The sequence below is a fragment of the Podarcis gaigeae genome, assembly GCF_964106915.1.
Source record: "Podarcis gaigeae genome assembly, chromosome: 3".
Lineage (NCBI taxonomy): Eukaryota > Metazoa > Chordata > Lepidosauria > Squamata > Lacertidae > Podarcis > Podarcis gaigeae.
The window spans coordinates 65282607-65299020 of NC_139680.1; the positions used below are offsets into that span (position 1 = coordinate 65282607).

A 16414-nucleotide genomic window follows, 5' to 3' on the forward strand; every position below is an offset into this window, starting at 1 on the left:
TCCAAGAGCCATTTCTTGGAGGGGAAAGGGAGCCCTGTTGTGTAAGCAGAAATTCTTGCACCGGGATTCCCCTGATGGGGCTGATGTGGTGAATCCAGCCCTTTGAGGCTGTACACACTGTAAAGCAATGTTTAGATCCTGGTCTAGTGCATATTGGCTATGGCATGCAAATATTGGGTGTTAACTAAGAATATAATGTGTATCATCTACATTTATAATCTTCAAAAAGTTAGTGCCACTAGTGGAATGTTTGTTGAGTAGACATGCAATAACTGCTGGAGCTCTAGGCATTTGGTGGTAGAAATATGAAACACAAAAGCACTGGATAATACTTTAATATGTATACTGTATTGAGTAATAGCAACAGGTGGGATCTGCTTGAAAATGCTGCAGTGTAGAGTGCTCCAGTTCAGAGAGTTAAGCCCTTTTTCCACAGCCATCTTCCTTTCTCTGACTTTGCCATACCCCTACACCTGACACTCAGCATTCTGTGGCCACATAGCATGTTCATGTCTTACCTCTTAGCATTTTTTCCTAAATATTGTTTGTGTGTCTACAAACCTTGGGTTTCCGCCGAGCACTCTGATAGCTCCCACTTTTTCTAATTGGTGCTGTTTTGGTTGTAATCCTGTCAGCACTTGACAGCTGGGATTGCTGTTAAAGTAATAATTTTAATACAGTTGTTAAGAGTTCAATAACAATATTTTGAATTTTCATAGAAACCTTAGTACCTTCCATTAGACTCAGTTGCTGAAAAGTCAGAAATCATTTTAATTAGTTGCTGTCAATTTTCATTTAAGTAATACTTATCAAAAAGGCAAAGCATCTTACGTTCTGAATTTCGAATGGAAATGTAGTATTGCTATCTTGAGTCTATAAAAAATTAATTGTTGCCTCAGCTGCATTTCATATCTTTCTTCAATGATGATATGATGAAAAGTTTAAATTGACATCACTTAATGTACATGGTTCAGCCTCATTTGCTCAGTGTAAATTTTACTATTTTACTGGATGAGTTAAGTAGTTGAGTATTGACACTGGAAGGGGCAAACGTTTCAACTCTTAGCCGTCATAGGTTTAGATTAGGGCTAGCAAAGAAGTGTGTCCCTTACTGTACTCTGAGGGGCACCCCAGAAATCTGTCATAAGCTAATTTCAGGCCTTTGTTTGAGTGAGTATGTGGACCTGCAGAAGCCCTCCCAAGTTTTACCTATATACCTAGAACATGTGAAACAGTATAAACAATACATTTGAGTCTGTACATAGCATTTTTTTCTTGGTATTGAATTCTTGCAGCCAGTTTCTACATTTTAGGATAAGTTTTCAAGTCAGAATCTGTCACTTTCTGGAGAATTTGATCTCTGTATATAATGTCATTGTATCACTTTCTGATCTTGGTCAGTACTGCACTGTAGCTGAAATACATTTAGTTTTTGAAATATACTGTTAATTGTTTTTCAAAAATCTTACAGATATAATAGTTTTAAGAAGTGATTTATTTTGTCCTTTTGTATACCTCCTTTCCCCCTTTTCTTTTAGCATCTTAGCTATCATGCTTTCAAATGTGTCTTTGTCATAATGAAAGCTATCAGCATGCACTTTTATAAAGAAGCTGTAGTTCTTGGGGTGGGGTAAATTACCATTTTTACTGGGGTGTTTTATGATGTTATTATAGATAGTTGTTATATCTCTTTATCTTCAAAAAATTAAAAAGAAAAAACACCCCACAAGTGACATGGCACTATGTTGGTTCTTGGACATTCATTGTTTCTTTGTATATGTGCATGCTTTACATGTGGTGTTTCCCCCACATGCTGTTGTTAATGTACTATGCTGTTAATAACTTGAATGTATGTTGGGGGTTTAAGTATTTTGTTTGTTGTTATTTTGGGTCTCCTTGGAACTAGAGGAGGGATCGATTTTTTTCACATAAATAAACTACACTTCCGCCATAAACCGTACACTGGAGCGGTACAAGTTCTTTCTCTACATAGAGATGATCTAGCCGCTGTTTCATACATAGCATTTCCCTATATGGGAATGAACCCTACATACAAAAATGACACACATAAAGAAGTTGTACCTGTCCAGACCACATTTTGTTGGAAAAGTGTAGTGTAACCCATCCTAACTTTAATATTAGAGGAAAGATATCCAGTTATGCCAATATTTCAGAAGTAGAATGTAGTGTTTACTCTGTTACTCTTTTGTGTTGAGAATATTCTGTTTCCCCTTCATATTCATCAGCAAGAGCCACTTTAAGTTGAGAGATTTCTATTTGTCATATCTAGTTCTAGCTGATCCATAAGATTAATTTATTGTTAGGGCTAATAGAGAGCACCTTGCAAGGAATTTCACTGCAATACTACTTTGGTGATAGGTGTGGATCAGAAAATTGTCCTAGAAATTGGGAGGCCTCCCATCTCCCGTAAGTGGTTTTTGGCCTGGAAAATCAATGCTGGGATATTTAAGCCTACTTTATTAAATATTTGTCAGTGGAAAAGGGTAAATTGCATCTAATTGACAATGCAACAGTAACCATATATACTCAGACATAACTCCTGTTGAATTCAATGGGGCTGACCCCCAGGAAGAGGGTTGCAGCCCCAGTCATATTTAGAAAAGACCCATTCGTATGAACGGATTAAGTTAGTTGTGAGATGCTTAAAGCTGATTGATTTCTATAGATCTACTCTGAGTATGACTTACATTTTTAAAAGTCCAGTTTCCATTTTGTGATAGTGAAGTAAAACTTTGGTAAAGAGAGAGTATTTTTAAGGCAGAAGTCTAAATAACTGAATACATAGGGTACCATCTGCCATCAAGCATTGTGGTTAAGAATAATGGAAAGAGTCTGCATTCCAAATAAAGTAGAGTTTCTGAACTCGCTACAAATTCATGGCTGAGCAATCCAACTCCTTTGAATGTTTCAGCAGCATTTAACATTCAATCACTGTCGTCGTTGTCGTAGTAGTTCCTTTTTCTTTTTTACAAGAAAGAAATACATATTGATTCAAAGTTTGTTATTTTCAGTTGTACTCAAAGTACAAATATTTAAATAGCCAAACTGAAATTTGTTTCTTTCAGCAAAGCATAAACTTTCTTTGAAACTTTTATTACTTCATTGGCACTATCTATGTTATATATAATAATTACTTCAATAAATTTGTTGTAAAAAAGCAAAGTCAGCGAAGATCTTGAAAAATCAAGTTAATCCATACTTAATATATTTTATGGCAAAAAAATAAACCTAGGCAACTAAATATATTATTATTTTTGAAAAATATGAAATGCAAGGTACAATTCCATTAAAATTCAGTTTTCAGTGACTATGTCCCCAACAACTGATAAAATGATTTCTAGAGAATGTTTTGTTGCTGTACCTGTATAAAGTTTCCCACCAGAAAATCTGAATGGAGTATGGGGGGCGGATGTTTTTCTTGCAGGACACAGTGTTTTAACAGTTCTAGAAATAATTAAGTCAGATACAAGGAAAGTCACTTTGTGATAAACATGGCCCTTCTATAAAATGGCTGTGCATGGTCATTTTTTATGGGAATATGGAAAATTGTACCCATACTATTCTGAGCATGCATGCAGATCAAATTTCACTTTCTTTAGTGATAAGCAATTTAAAACTTACTCAATCCTGTTAAGAGCATGTGTGGAATTCAGTCAGCTTTTACTGCAAGGAAATAAATGCTTCAGAACAGTACGTCTGTTGTTGTGCTTAGTGGTTGAGAGTAAAACTTCTGTTTTGGAGCTGCAGGGCATGGCATCCTTTTTAAAAAGTCAGCGATAAAAGACAACATTCAAGTTCTAACTTCTACATTAACTGCTAATATGTATTTAACATTTCCAGATTGAAATGTGTATTTAACATTTCCAGATTCATATATCTATAAAGGAACATGCCTTTTTCTTATGCAGATCAGTTAAAATAGAATCAGTGATACTTCCTTTGAATTTAGTTTGTTTAATCAGTGAAATTGCAATCTTGTCTGTAATGCACACAGGCACATCTAGTGGGGTTAAGGGAGAGGTGAATGTATGCAGTACTGTTTAGGGCTACTGCCTTAGTTTAATGATACTAAGGCTACATAAATTTATACCATTTTAGTAAATTCTAAACATTTTGTTGTGTTTCTAGTAATCACCAAAGAAGAAGAAGTTCTTTCCCATATCTCTTTTGCTGTTATTCAGACAAAGCTTTGCTTTCTTTGGATATCCACAATATGTGCATTTGTAAGTTCAGTTGGACTTCCTTCCATGTGAGTGGACTTCCATCCCCAACCTGCGGCCCTCCAGATGTTTTGGCCTACAACTCCCATGATCCCTAGCTAGCAGGACCAGTGGTCAGGGATGATGGGAATTGTAGTCCAAAACATCTGGAGGGCTGAAGGTTGGGGATGCCTGGCCTAGAACCTTATTTGATGAGTGGGTTCTCATCTAGTCTAGCAGTGTGCTCTGTATTTTTTATTAACTTCCTGTTCTTCATTTGCATTCTAGAAATCTTAGGCCCACGCCTTCTCTTGCTCTATGGCAGACGTTGCCAGTTTCTTCTTCAGCTCTAGCCTGGCCAAAAGCATAATGGAAACTAAAGGGTTGGGCTTTGATGTGGGATATCTAAGTAAAAATTCTCACTTGGTTGTGGGTGATCATGGCCTAAGACAGGATTCTTTTTCTTTAAAGCAGGGGTTGTTACAGTTGGTTTGTATATATGGTGCGCTGCAGTGCTCCTCCTTCAGCATTCTAAAGAATGGCGATCTTTGAGATCTGTTAGAGTATGGGAAAAATTGTGGAGGGGTTCAGCTGTCTTAGTGCCCCCACTCCACTCTGAGGAGAGACACCAGCATCTTTCATCAGAGTGCAACATTGGGATGACTGGCTGAGTTAGCCTTGGATAATTGTAAGGAAAAGCAACAACATTTGGGCATTTTAGTTCAAAAGCTGGTTAAAGGGGAATGAGACATGGCAGAGGTTATAAAATTATGCATGATATGGATCAAGTGATTAGGATAAGTCTGTCAATACTGATAAATCTATTGAACTTGAGCTGTAGAGGCAATGTGTATCTTCGTACCACTTGCAGGGGGAGCAGCAGGGGGATATGGTTACTGTTTTCAAATCCTTCTTGTGGGCTTTCTAGAGCAGTGTTTCCCAACCTTGTGCCTCCAGCTGTTTTTGGACTACAATTCCCATCATCCCTTGCCACTGGTCTTGCTAGTCAGGGATGATGGGAGTTGTAGTTCAAAAACAGCTGGAGGCACAAGGTTGGGAAACACTGTTCTAGAGGCATGTGATTGGCCACTGTAGGCAAACAGGATGTTGGGGCTAAGTGGAGCTTTTCTTTGATCCAGCACAGATACTCTTAAGGGTCTATAGTTGTTCTCCTTTTTACTATAGAAAATTTTGTCTTGAAGCTGTAGTTTTATTTTTGCCAGTTTCTGTGGAAAAGCCCACATCTGCATTTTTAAATTGGCCCTTTTAAAACCCACAATTTAGTATTTTTGCTGGGAAAGCATTAGGAAATTGGAATTGGTGGGATTTGGAATGTTAACCTTGTGTTTGAGATAGAATAATAGTTGAACATTCTCTACAGCTTATCTCCTCTAAAAATTACTTAGGGCTCTTCACAAAGGTGACTGTCAATTTTCTTTCTGACATGGTGGTGTATATAATATGTATGTTTCAGCCTATAGTTCTGAGCCTATTTGTGGCTGATTTTTCTCCAGTTCCTCCTTTGCAGTGTAGCTTCTGAGCCATATCCCAAGCTTCCTCTTTAAGCCCTCCAACCCTTAGGAGACCCATCAGCTACCCTCACATGGTCCAGGCAGCTATTCAAGGCCATTTCCAGGCTGTGGCTGCTGTCACATGCTGACAGTTTTTAGGAGCCAGAGCTGAGAGCTGAGTGCAGGGTGGGAACCAAAGATGGACAAACTACCACAGAAGGAATATGACTTGTCTCCCACCAGGGGTACTACCCCTCCCCTAACACCCCATACACCCCAAACTTCCAGCGTACACTCAGTATATCATCCATTTTTCAGACATTTGGCCTTTGTTTGTGACTTCAGATTTTCCCCTGGAAATGATGTATTTTAAAATGTTGGCTGTAACTTTTCACAGGTGTTTAATCAGAAATGACCATGTATAACCATGTGCAAAATAGGCAGTTATAAATTGAAGAAATATATTTCAATAGCACTCCAACCCTGAGCTAGGGAAGTTTTTAATATTTGATGTTGTATTGTGTTTTAATTTGTTGGAAGCCACCCAGAGTGGCTGGGGGAACCCAATCAGATGGGTGGCTTATTATTATTATTATTCCCTATATTTTTCTTGACTGAGATTGTTTTCTGCATGTTACACGATTTAGAACTTTTGGGTCTCAACTGACCATTAGTCCAGGAGTTGCAGAATGGTCAAAATTATTTTCTAAATAAAGTATTGGCCCTCCCTGCTGGTATTCCTATTGCGTATATCCATGCAGAAGTGGGTTGGCCTTCTGATCAGGCAAAAAAGCCAGTTCAGCTCTTAAATTTTCAGAAGAGAATGCTAACTATGCCATCTTCACACTTGGCTTCTATAGTTTATGGCTCACCCCCTTAAATTCTGCTATACACCTACAATCCAGTGACATATATCGATCTCTGTTGAATTTCCTTGCATAGGAGAGAGCTTCTTTGACTGATGTGTTAACTATCCATTCTTTGAGATTTTTTAGACTGTATCCATGTTTCAAGGTAGACCATGCAAAAGCTATCTATTTGGAGTTAATTACTCTGGCTCCCCATAAAATTGCTTTTACGGAATTAAGACTTGGTGTTTTACGCTCTGCCTTTTTGGATGGCAGCTGTGAGAAATTCTCCTTGGAACAGCATTTCTGTGTGAGGTGTAAAACAGCATTGAGGACGTTGTTCACCATATTACTCAGTGCCCTCTATGTAAGATCCTGATGAAGAATACTTGCTGTGAGTTTACTCACAGAAATAATTTTGTTACACCAAGTGAGTTTGTGTGCTTTTTGCTGTTAGAGAAAGTTTAAATTGCGTTACCTTGTGTCTGTCTATATTTGTGCTAGCTCCTAGGAAATTGAAGAGTCATATTTGTGGCTCATCTTTGAGTGTTTGTTATCCTTGCTGTGGTTTATAGCTAAACAAATAAAATTGCTACTACTTCTACTTTGATAGTTGAAGCTTGGGGTTCATGAAATGATTGGAAAAACTTATATTATACCAAGCCTTTAAATCGTTGAAAGTTTCTTAACTTGGGTGGTGTTCAACTAAATTTTACTCAGAGTAGACCCACTTGAAATTGGTAGCCCATTAGGTCTTCTCTGAGTAAAACATCGTTGAATACCACTCCCTGTCATTACTGTTATGTTATATACACACTTGCACAACTTTCAGTTGCACACTAATTACTTTTTCATATGGGGGCAGATAGCTTCAGCAACTGGCAGCAGTTGTGGGTACAGGTAGGGTGCAGAAAACTGGTAAGTAGTTTCCCTTGTCCTGATGCATTTTGCAAAGATTATTTCCCTGCATTTCTGTTGGTGTATCATCATTATCTCATAATATCTTGTACAGTGGTGCCCCGCAAGACGAATGCCTCGCTAAACGAAAAACCCGCAAGACGAAAGGGTTTTCCAATTTTTTAGCGGCTTCGCAAGACGAATTTCCCTATGGGCTTGCTTCGCAAGACGAAAGCCCATAGGGAAATCTCCGGGGACAGCGGGGAAGCGCAGCGCGCCTTCTCCTCTGTTCCCGGACCTGTCCTAAGGCTTGCGGTGGGAGGTCCGGGAACAGAGGACAAGGCGCGAAGGGCTTCTCCTCTGTTCCCGGGGCTTGCGGTGGGAGGAGGGTTTTTCCTCCCCACCGCCAACATTCAGAACAGCATTCTGAATGTTGGCAGTGGGGAGGAAAGCCCTCCTCCCACCGCAAGCCTTCAGGACAGGTCCGGGAACAGAGGGGAAGGTGCGCAGCGCTTCTCCTCTGTTCCCGGACCTGTCTTGAAGACTTCTGAAGGCTGGCGGGGGGCAAAAGTCTTTGTCCCCCCTGCCTGCCTTCCCGGGGGCTTTTAAATCGCCCTGGACAGCGGAGAAGTCCTCCGCTGTCCCAGGGTTTTTAAAATGCTGGCGGGCGGCAGTGAAGGAGAAGTCTCCGCTGTCCCGGGAAGGCAGGCAGGGGGAAGCAAAGACTTTCACCCCCCCCCCCCGCCGGCCTTCAGAAGAGGTCGGGGGACAGACTGTCCCCGGACCTGGTCTGAAGGCGGTTTCCATAGGAACGCATTAATTTCGTCTTGCGAGGCACCACTGTATATATTGGGTAGATATTATGTTTCTGAATTCAAGCCGAAGGTACTGCTGAAAAGCTTGGGAGTAGTGCATGTTTACGTGGCTACATTATTAAGCCTTTTAAACCAAACCACAGGCTAAGCATTTATATAGACATAATGTTGTTGTGTCTTCAAGTCATAGTTTGAAGCATAAGGAGCTCAGTTCCATGGTTTGCCATTAAAGGTGATCTAGGCAAACTTTGGTTTGCACAACTCATAGTTTGACGAGTTTGGTTGTAATAGCAAACAATGGCTTGCTGAGAGAGAAAAGCGGAAGGGTGGCTGGAATATACAAATTGCAAGGTTTGTTCATGTAATGTCCAAAGAAGTCTCAATGTGGATGGAAAATAGAGCTAGAAGCCTGATGGTCACTTTTGCTGGCTTGTGTCATTTTCCATTTTGTGCAAGAAGACTTTCATATCGATTGTGATACTGTTCTTTCTCAGTTTAAGGAGCCAGCATTTCATTGTGATAGACTAGGAGTTGTTAGCAAGGTAGTATTTTGTTCAGATTGCGAAGCATAATCATTGTCAGCAGAGAGCTTCCTTGCACACTTTCCTCACATTCAGTCGCCTGGTTTGCATATGACATTAATTAAACCATGGCTTAATGTTATGTGTGAATCCAGCCCAGGAGTTTAACTATGGTTAAAGGTTGCTCAGTAACCAAGGTTTGTAGTTGGTTTATTTATCTTTGTTAATGTTCACCATATCTTAGTGTTACCTTTGAATCTAGACTATGGTTAAGAAGCCATCACCACCCAAAAATATAGAGGTGCAAATGAAGATTCAAACCACCCACAAAGTTCTGCTGCTCTTGCAAGTAGTTCTAACTATCCTATGATGTAATAAACAAAGGTTTAATTATCATCTGCCAGATGCCTCAGATTTAACTATGGCTTGTTAACCATGGTTAATGTTAACTACATTTATCATTAGTCATGGTTTAATGTTAATGTATAAACCAAGGGAAATGCAGAAGAGCTGTAGTGCATGGTATTAGTAGTGTTCATCACTTGGAAATACATACCGTATTTTTTGCACCATAACACTCACTTTTTTCCTCCTAGAAAGTAAGGAGAAATGTCTGTGCGTGTTATGGAGCGAATGCCTACAGATGGCAGGGGGATCTGCTGCAGTCGTGAGCAGAGGATCCATGGTTTCCCTTCCTTCCCTCCTCCGTGGCTCACTTTGAAACAGCAAAGCGGGAGAAGAGCAGCTGAGTGGGGAGGAGAGAGGGACAGAGAGCCTGCTTGCTTTAAAGGAGCAAAGCGTGAGAGGAGAGGAGCCTTCTCCTCTTATACCCCTCTTCTGCATTATTAACAGCATCCTTCTCCACCCACCCCATGCGTGTCCCTTGTCCCTTGAGTGCTTTTCCTTCCCTCCCCACTTAAAACGTGGTTACAAAGCACAGATCCACATGGATCCTCAGGATTTTTGCACTGGGTCACCCCAAATTCACCATCAGATCACATAGCATGTCCATGGCTACAGCTTGCACCAAAAAAATCACGCACCCACTGTTGCCTGGGGCCGCAGTGGTGCAAAAATGTGGTTACAAAGCATAGATCCACATGGATTCTCAGGATTTTTTCATTGGGCTATCCCAAACTCACCATCATACACCCGCTGTTTCGTTTAGAATATTTTTTTGTCTTGTTTTCCTCCTCTAAAAACTATGTGCGTGTTATGGTCGGGTGTGTGTTATAGAGTGAAAAATACGGTATATCCTATTTTATATTCAGCAGTAATGTTTTAATTTTGCATTTAAATCAGAAACCAAGTAAGTACCTAATTTAGGAGTTGTTGCCCTCAGCAGCTAACAAAATAACCTCAGTTTTGTGTTGTAATTTATGGCCTGACATGGAATAATACTTACTGTGTTGAAGTGACTGTGAAGCCTGGTGCAAAGTGAGTGAATGGCCCTGCCACTTTTTCTGAAGAGTGGAATTATTATTTTAGATCACGTTGGATTTTGAGGGTTGTTAGAAGTGGTGAGAGATATTCTTACTGCTTCTGACCACACCAAAGCTGAGACAAAGTGCAGATAGAACCATAACCTCCCCTTGAATCTTTTAGAATGTGTTAAATGATTTGGGCCACAATGTGCTGTAAAGCACCTTGGAAACACCTTGCTTCTACTTCCAAGTGTCTATAAAGCAAGGCCTAACATGAAAGTCTGAGCACCTTCTCTTCTTCTGTGTGTGTCCAAGGACTGGAACTGGGAAGGGGGTTGAGAGCACGACAGTTACTGTTTTTAAATCTCTTCCTTTGAAATTGTTACCCCAAAGCATTTTTTTTTAATGTAATGGGCTTCTTCTTTAGCCTTGCATTCCTCTTGGAGTGCCATGAGTAGGCATTTGGACCATACACACAAGTTGTAGCAGCTTGGTGGCAACTGTCAAAAGTGCACCCACCAAATAGGGATTGGGAAAACTGGGCTCTATTATGGGGTCCCTGAGGACAGGAGAATTGTGCATACCATGGGCTAGATGAAGTCCATTTGGACTTAACTGGAGTTTCAGAAAACTAAATGTTTTTATCTGGTTTTGCAACCATGTTTTCCAATTTTTTTTTAGTCATGAATGCTTAAAACAAACCTTTATAAAAGCTTATCTGGGTCCCCACAAGCCTCTTGTCCAGACTGTTTTCTGTGCCTTTTAACCCCTACTGCTTCTCCATTGTGTTGTTTTCTTCAACAGCCATGAACATTGGTACCACAGAGTGATAAAAAGTTAAGCTGTGTTTATCATGATTGTAAAAATAGTACATCTGCATCAAGAACTATGTTTTGTTTTTCATGCACTTAGTTTTGTTCCATTTGTTTTGTTTTCTACCTCATTTTCTACTTTTATAAATAAAGTTTTTGAAAATAAAAATGAACAATGTTTTGCTACAATGGTGACTGTTGAAATTGTTTGGCAGACTGGTGTTCAGTAGCATGCACAGTTTCCTGATGACCTATGTAAGTTGCACATCTTGGCACTTCTTCTGGATTCACAATTACCATTTGGAATATGTATTTTCTTCTTGCCAGATACAGTTCATGCCATTGCCAGAAGCGTTTACCAAATCATGCAAGAAAGCTGTAGTTAACAGTTTAACAGACCTTTAGATGTAGAAAGATCTTGTGGACGGTTTGCAGATGTATTCACTGTACACTTTGTCAGATTATTAGAATTTGGTTTATACAGTATATGATTGTTTTGGGAGTAGGTGAATGTTGGAAGCTGGCTTTTAGATTTATATGTAGATACATAGTTATACAGAAGAAATAACAATACTTGATTTATTTCATCACATCACAATCAGGCATGACTCAAAATCAGAATCCAGTGCAGAATTTTGCAGGTAGAGGCTGGCTCGAGTCTCAGGGTCATCTATTAAGTTCAGTGGGACAAAGTACACAAGTTTCAACATGAGCTGAGAGGCAGCAAACCCTGATACTGTATCATCAGGGCAGATGGGTAGATTAACCCATTTCCTTGTTGTGTCACTGAGTATTTGCCTAACATCACCATAAAACAGAATTTGGTGCAGGGACCTCATCAGATGTTCTCTAATGCCGCCATGGGAGGGAGAGCCCTCCCACCAATATATTCACATTGGTGAAACATGAAAACTGCCCACATTACAAGGTAATTTTGCTTTGCTTGCTGGGAAATGGGTGTATATTCTCTTTCCTGGTCTCCTCTCAAGGAACATATGGAAACATATGGTGCAACAGCCAAGTGCAGTCTTAATTCAAAACTTTGCCAGTGAAAATCAAAATGCACAAATCTGTGGTAGCTAAGTTTTAGATAAACTCCATTATAGTTCTTTCTGCTTGTAAAATGGTACTCTGGAACTATGGTTATGGTGTTTTCAAGTGGAAAGTTACGTTTGTACAGAAGGAATGATTGGATGAAATCATGTTAGTGCAAAGTTAGCATTTTACATTTTACATGCAAGTGAGCTTCCTGCTTGAAATCTTTAGTGCCTGTCAATTTGAAGTTAGAGGTGTTTTGTGAGCAGATCTTAAGCTTGTTCATTTGCTAGTTTTCTTCTAGATGAGCCAGTGTAGACACTCAAAGCTTTGTCGGATAAAGAAAACCACAGTATTTCAAATGTTTGAAATAATTTCTTTCCACACCAGGAATTAACTATACCACCTCATTTAATGTAACCAACTGTTCATTTTCAACATGGTGGTGACTTATTTTATGGAAAGAATAGCAATTTTCATTCCTTATTGGAAAGAGATTTACTTTAAAAGGGAAAGAGGATAGGAAATGAAATTTGTAAGTCTACCTCAGCATTGTGTAGCTTGGGATGTTGTTGCCAGAAACAGTGTGGATTACTTGGCCAATGTAGATTACTTTTATGGCTCTCTACAGAAATATTTATTTTCCCTTTCCCTTCCTAGTGGAAGCAGTGTTCTGTGGAATTCAAAAACTCACAAACTGCTTTATGAATTTTGGTTGTTTCTAATAACACTTCTGTTTTACTGTTACTGATTGAAATTTATTTTTCTATCCAATTACAACTGTTTCTGCATTTACTGCTATGGGTGTTTAATAACCAATGGGGTGTCATTCTGTTTCAAAATGTCGTTTTTCATTTCATTTTCATATTCATATCACACAAGCTTGTAAAAAAATCCTCAATATGGTTTACAATTAAAAAGACAATGCAGAATTGCATATTAGATAATAGTGATTCCAGTCTGTTGCTGTTTTCGGATGGGATTTTGTCACATACTGGCAGATTCAGGTTGTGCAGTTAACTTGACTTGGAGCTCCTGCATCCACTTCCACAGAACACTGGACTTTTTATAATAAGGAAAGAGATGTGGAACTTCATTGGAAAGTGTGTGATAAGACTTGCTTTGATGCAATGGAGTTTGTCCCTCAGACAAATTAGGATGCGTACTCATTAAATAGCAAATATCATCTAACATCTTTTCAAACAAATCAGGATGAATGCTTACTAAACAAGTTGTCTGGAAGCAACCTATGTCAAAGAACATGGTTGGACAGTTACAGGCTGAACACATTAGTGGATGTTATACAGAATAAAGATTCTGATAGTTTCTCCCTGGCTAGAATCTTCTTGGTATATCCTTTTACATTTTTAGATAGACTTCTTGCTGAGTGGATTAAAAGAGTACTTCATTTTAATGAATCTGGTAAAATAGGCACACATATTTTCATTTGGATATTACAAAAATTTCCTGATCTTGTCACAAGACTACAGTTTCCAATAGTCAGTAATTGCAACCTACTACAGTGGTACCTTGGGTTACATACGCTTCAGGTTACAGACTCCGCTAACCCAGAAATAGTGCTTCAGGTTAAGAACTTTGCTTCAGGTTGAGAACAGAAATCGTGCTCCGGTGGCAGCGGGAGGCCCCATTAGCTAAAGTGGTGCTTCAGGTTAAGAACAGTTTCAGGTTAAGTACAGACTTCTGGAACGAATTAAGTACTTAACCTGAGGTACCACTGTATCAATTAATTACAAGAGCTGTGATGTTTCACTATATTAAATTATTCCAAAACACTAATGCCAAATAGACCTCTCCTGATTACCTGAATATACCTATGGAGCAGTGAATTGATCCTGGCTATTAGTTCACTTTCTCCCAGACAGTGGTATAGCAAGAGCAAGGATAAACAAGGGTGATGTGCTGCCACTTTTTAAAGCAGTTAATGATATCATCTCCTGGGTGCTTTTTGCCATTTCTCAGCATGAGAAACCAACAACAAACCAGGCCAAGGCAGATTATATTAACTACTACTTTTGTTTTGAAAAGTCAAAAATCATTTTATTATGACCAACCAGAATGCCACAAAATGAAAACTTTTGAATCCTCCAGGATGAATGTCAAACAAAGGGGGTAGGGAGAGAATGCACCTGACAAAAATTCCCTTTTGTTGTATAATTTTAGAAGTGGTCATGGCTATTGAAGGGTTGCAGTGCAGAGCACCAACACTTCAAACTCTAGCACTATAACAGTGGTCCCAGACACCCTCTTCAGTCAAGGCCTCTTTGCTTTTTGGAAAAAGGCAATGGCCAGATGCGTAAGGGGTGCTAATATAGAAAGAGCAATTTTGACCATTAAAATGACAACTGCTATATAATGGAGCAACTACACTTAAAATTTAGAGTGGTAAGAAGTGTTGTTGTTGTTTTTTTTAAAGCAATGCAAGAAGAAAGCTGCTTTTGATCCTTCCTTTCAGGTTCAGAGCTGACAACCCTTTCTCATGCCCTTAGATAGGATCTCCCCTAGTGTGCTTTTTGGATGCCACAGCTGATACTGAATGCAGTGTTACTTCCTCTGTCAGAGGTGGGTTCTTAGAATCATGTTGACAAAAATGTTCTCCAGCCATTGGCTTTTCAGACTTAAAGTTACAACTCAGGGTGCTGGTTTTGGTGTGCAAAGCATTAAGTAGCTTGGGCACTGTGTGCCTACAATAACTCTCTCTTCCTTGTTTGCTGCTTTAATTTCCAAGATCAGCAGCATGTATGCTTATGACCTATACCATCTCTGCCAAGTTCATACAACAAAGAAGTGCAAAGACATTCTTGGTGGTTGCCCCAAAATGTAGGATATGTTCCCATTGGTGACATGCCTAAAACCAAAGCCAGGCATCTTCCCAAAGCAATTCAGGACCTTTGGGTAAAAAGCAAACAAACAACCTAGTGAGTTTTAAAGGGTATTTTTTAAAATTGTGAGTAAAGAGAGGATGTGATTTTTCTTTCAAACTATTATAAGCCTTGTGGCTTCTTATATTGGAGCACGTGCATTCTGTATTTCTGCTTGTTGAGAAGCCAGAGAAGGTGTAACTTGATATTTGAGCCACGTTTGGTAAATACTATTTTTGTGAATACATTAAGTTCTACTGTTAACAGAAAAACACTATACCAAATATGTAGTTTTATTTTATTTATTTATTTTCCCCTCTTCATTTCAAATTGTTAGGCAGGATTAATGACCCGTAAACCTGTTCTCACTGTGATCTGATAATGTTTGTTGGTCTTAACTTGCTCTTCTTGTTGAAATGTTTCAATAAAATGGTTTCTCACAAAATCTTCTGTAGAATGTAAGTATTCAAAATATTTCCTACTACTCGCTGCTACTTAGCATGACTGTTACTGCCTAATCCATGGGTAGGCAAACTAAGGCCCGGGGGCCGGATCTGGCCCAATCGCCTTCTAAATCTGGCCCACAGACGGTCTGTGAATCAGCGTGTTTTTACATGAGTATAATATGTCCTTTTATTTAAAATGCATCTCTGGGTTATTTGTGGGGACTGCCTGGCGTTTTTACATGAGTAGAATGTGTGCTTTTATTTAAAATACATCTCTGGGTTATTTGTGGGGCATAGGAATTTGTTCATTCCCCCCCCCCAAAAAAAATATAGTCCGGCCGGCCCCCACACACAGTCTGAGGGACAGTGAACTGGCCCCCTGCTGAAAAGGTTTGCTGACCCCTAGCCTAATATACGGGAGCATTTCATTTTAATATAAAGCCCACCCAAATTCCCAAATGATCTTGAAAAATTGTCTTGTGAATTTCTTCTCACTGTACTAGCTTGGTGGATTTGGGAAAAAGTGACACCCCTGCCTTATCACATTTCCTCCATCAAAGGTTTTTTGATATATACTACCTCTTCTAAATGGAAGGACAGCTCATGAAGCTGAGGCTCCTATACTTTGGCCACCTCATGAGAAGAGAAGACTCCCTGGAAAAGACCCTGATGTTGGGAAAGATAGAGGGCACAAGGAGAAGGGGACGACAGAGGACAAGATGGTTGGACAGTGTCATTGAAGCTACAAACATGAGTCTAACCAAACTGCGGGAGGCAGTGGAAGACAGGAGTGCCTGGCGTGCTCTGGTCCATGGGGTCACGAAGAGTCGGACACGACTAAACAACAACAACCTCTTCTAAAAAGAATCGGGAGTTACAAGAGACTAGTGTACTAGAAGACTAATGCATTCACAGATCTTTTTTTTCAACCTTTTAACAGTAGACACTGTGGGAAGTGAGTGAGTAGCAAAGGAACAATGAGGAGAGGTGTTAAATATTTTTACCA

The 16414-nt window shown here is 39.5% G+C and overlaps 2 protein-coding genes across 5 annotated transcripts in view; both read left to right on the forward strand.

The window, feature by feature from the left end:
- GINM1 (glycosylated integral membrane protein 1) overlaps positions 1-16414 on the forward strand; it is a 785919-nt gene that overhangs the window by 681591 nt on the left and 87914 nt on the right. The window lies entirely within an intron of this gene.
- TAB2 (TGF-beta activated kinase 1 (MAP3K7) binding protein 2) overlaps positions 1-16414 on the forward strand; it is a 48403-nt gene that overhangs the window by 5913 nt on the left and 26076 nt on the right. The gene's annotated exons all lie outside the window — the stretch shown is intronic.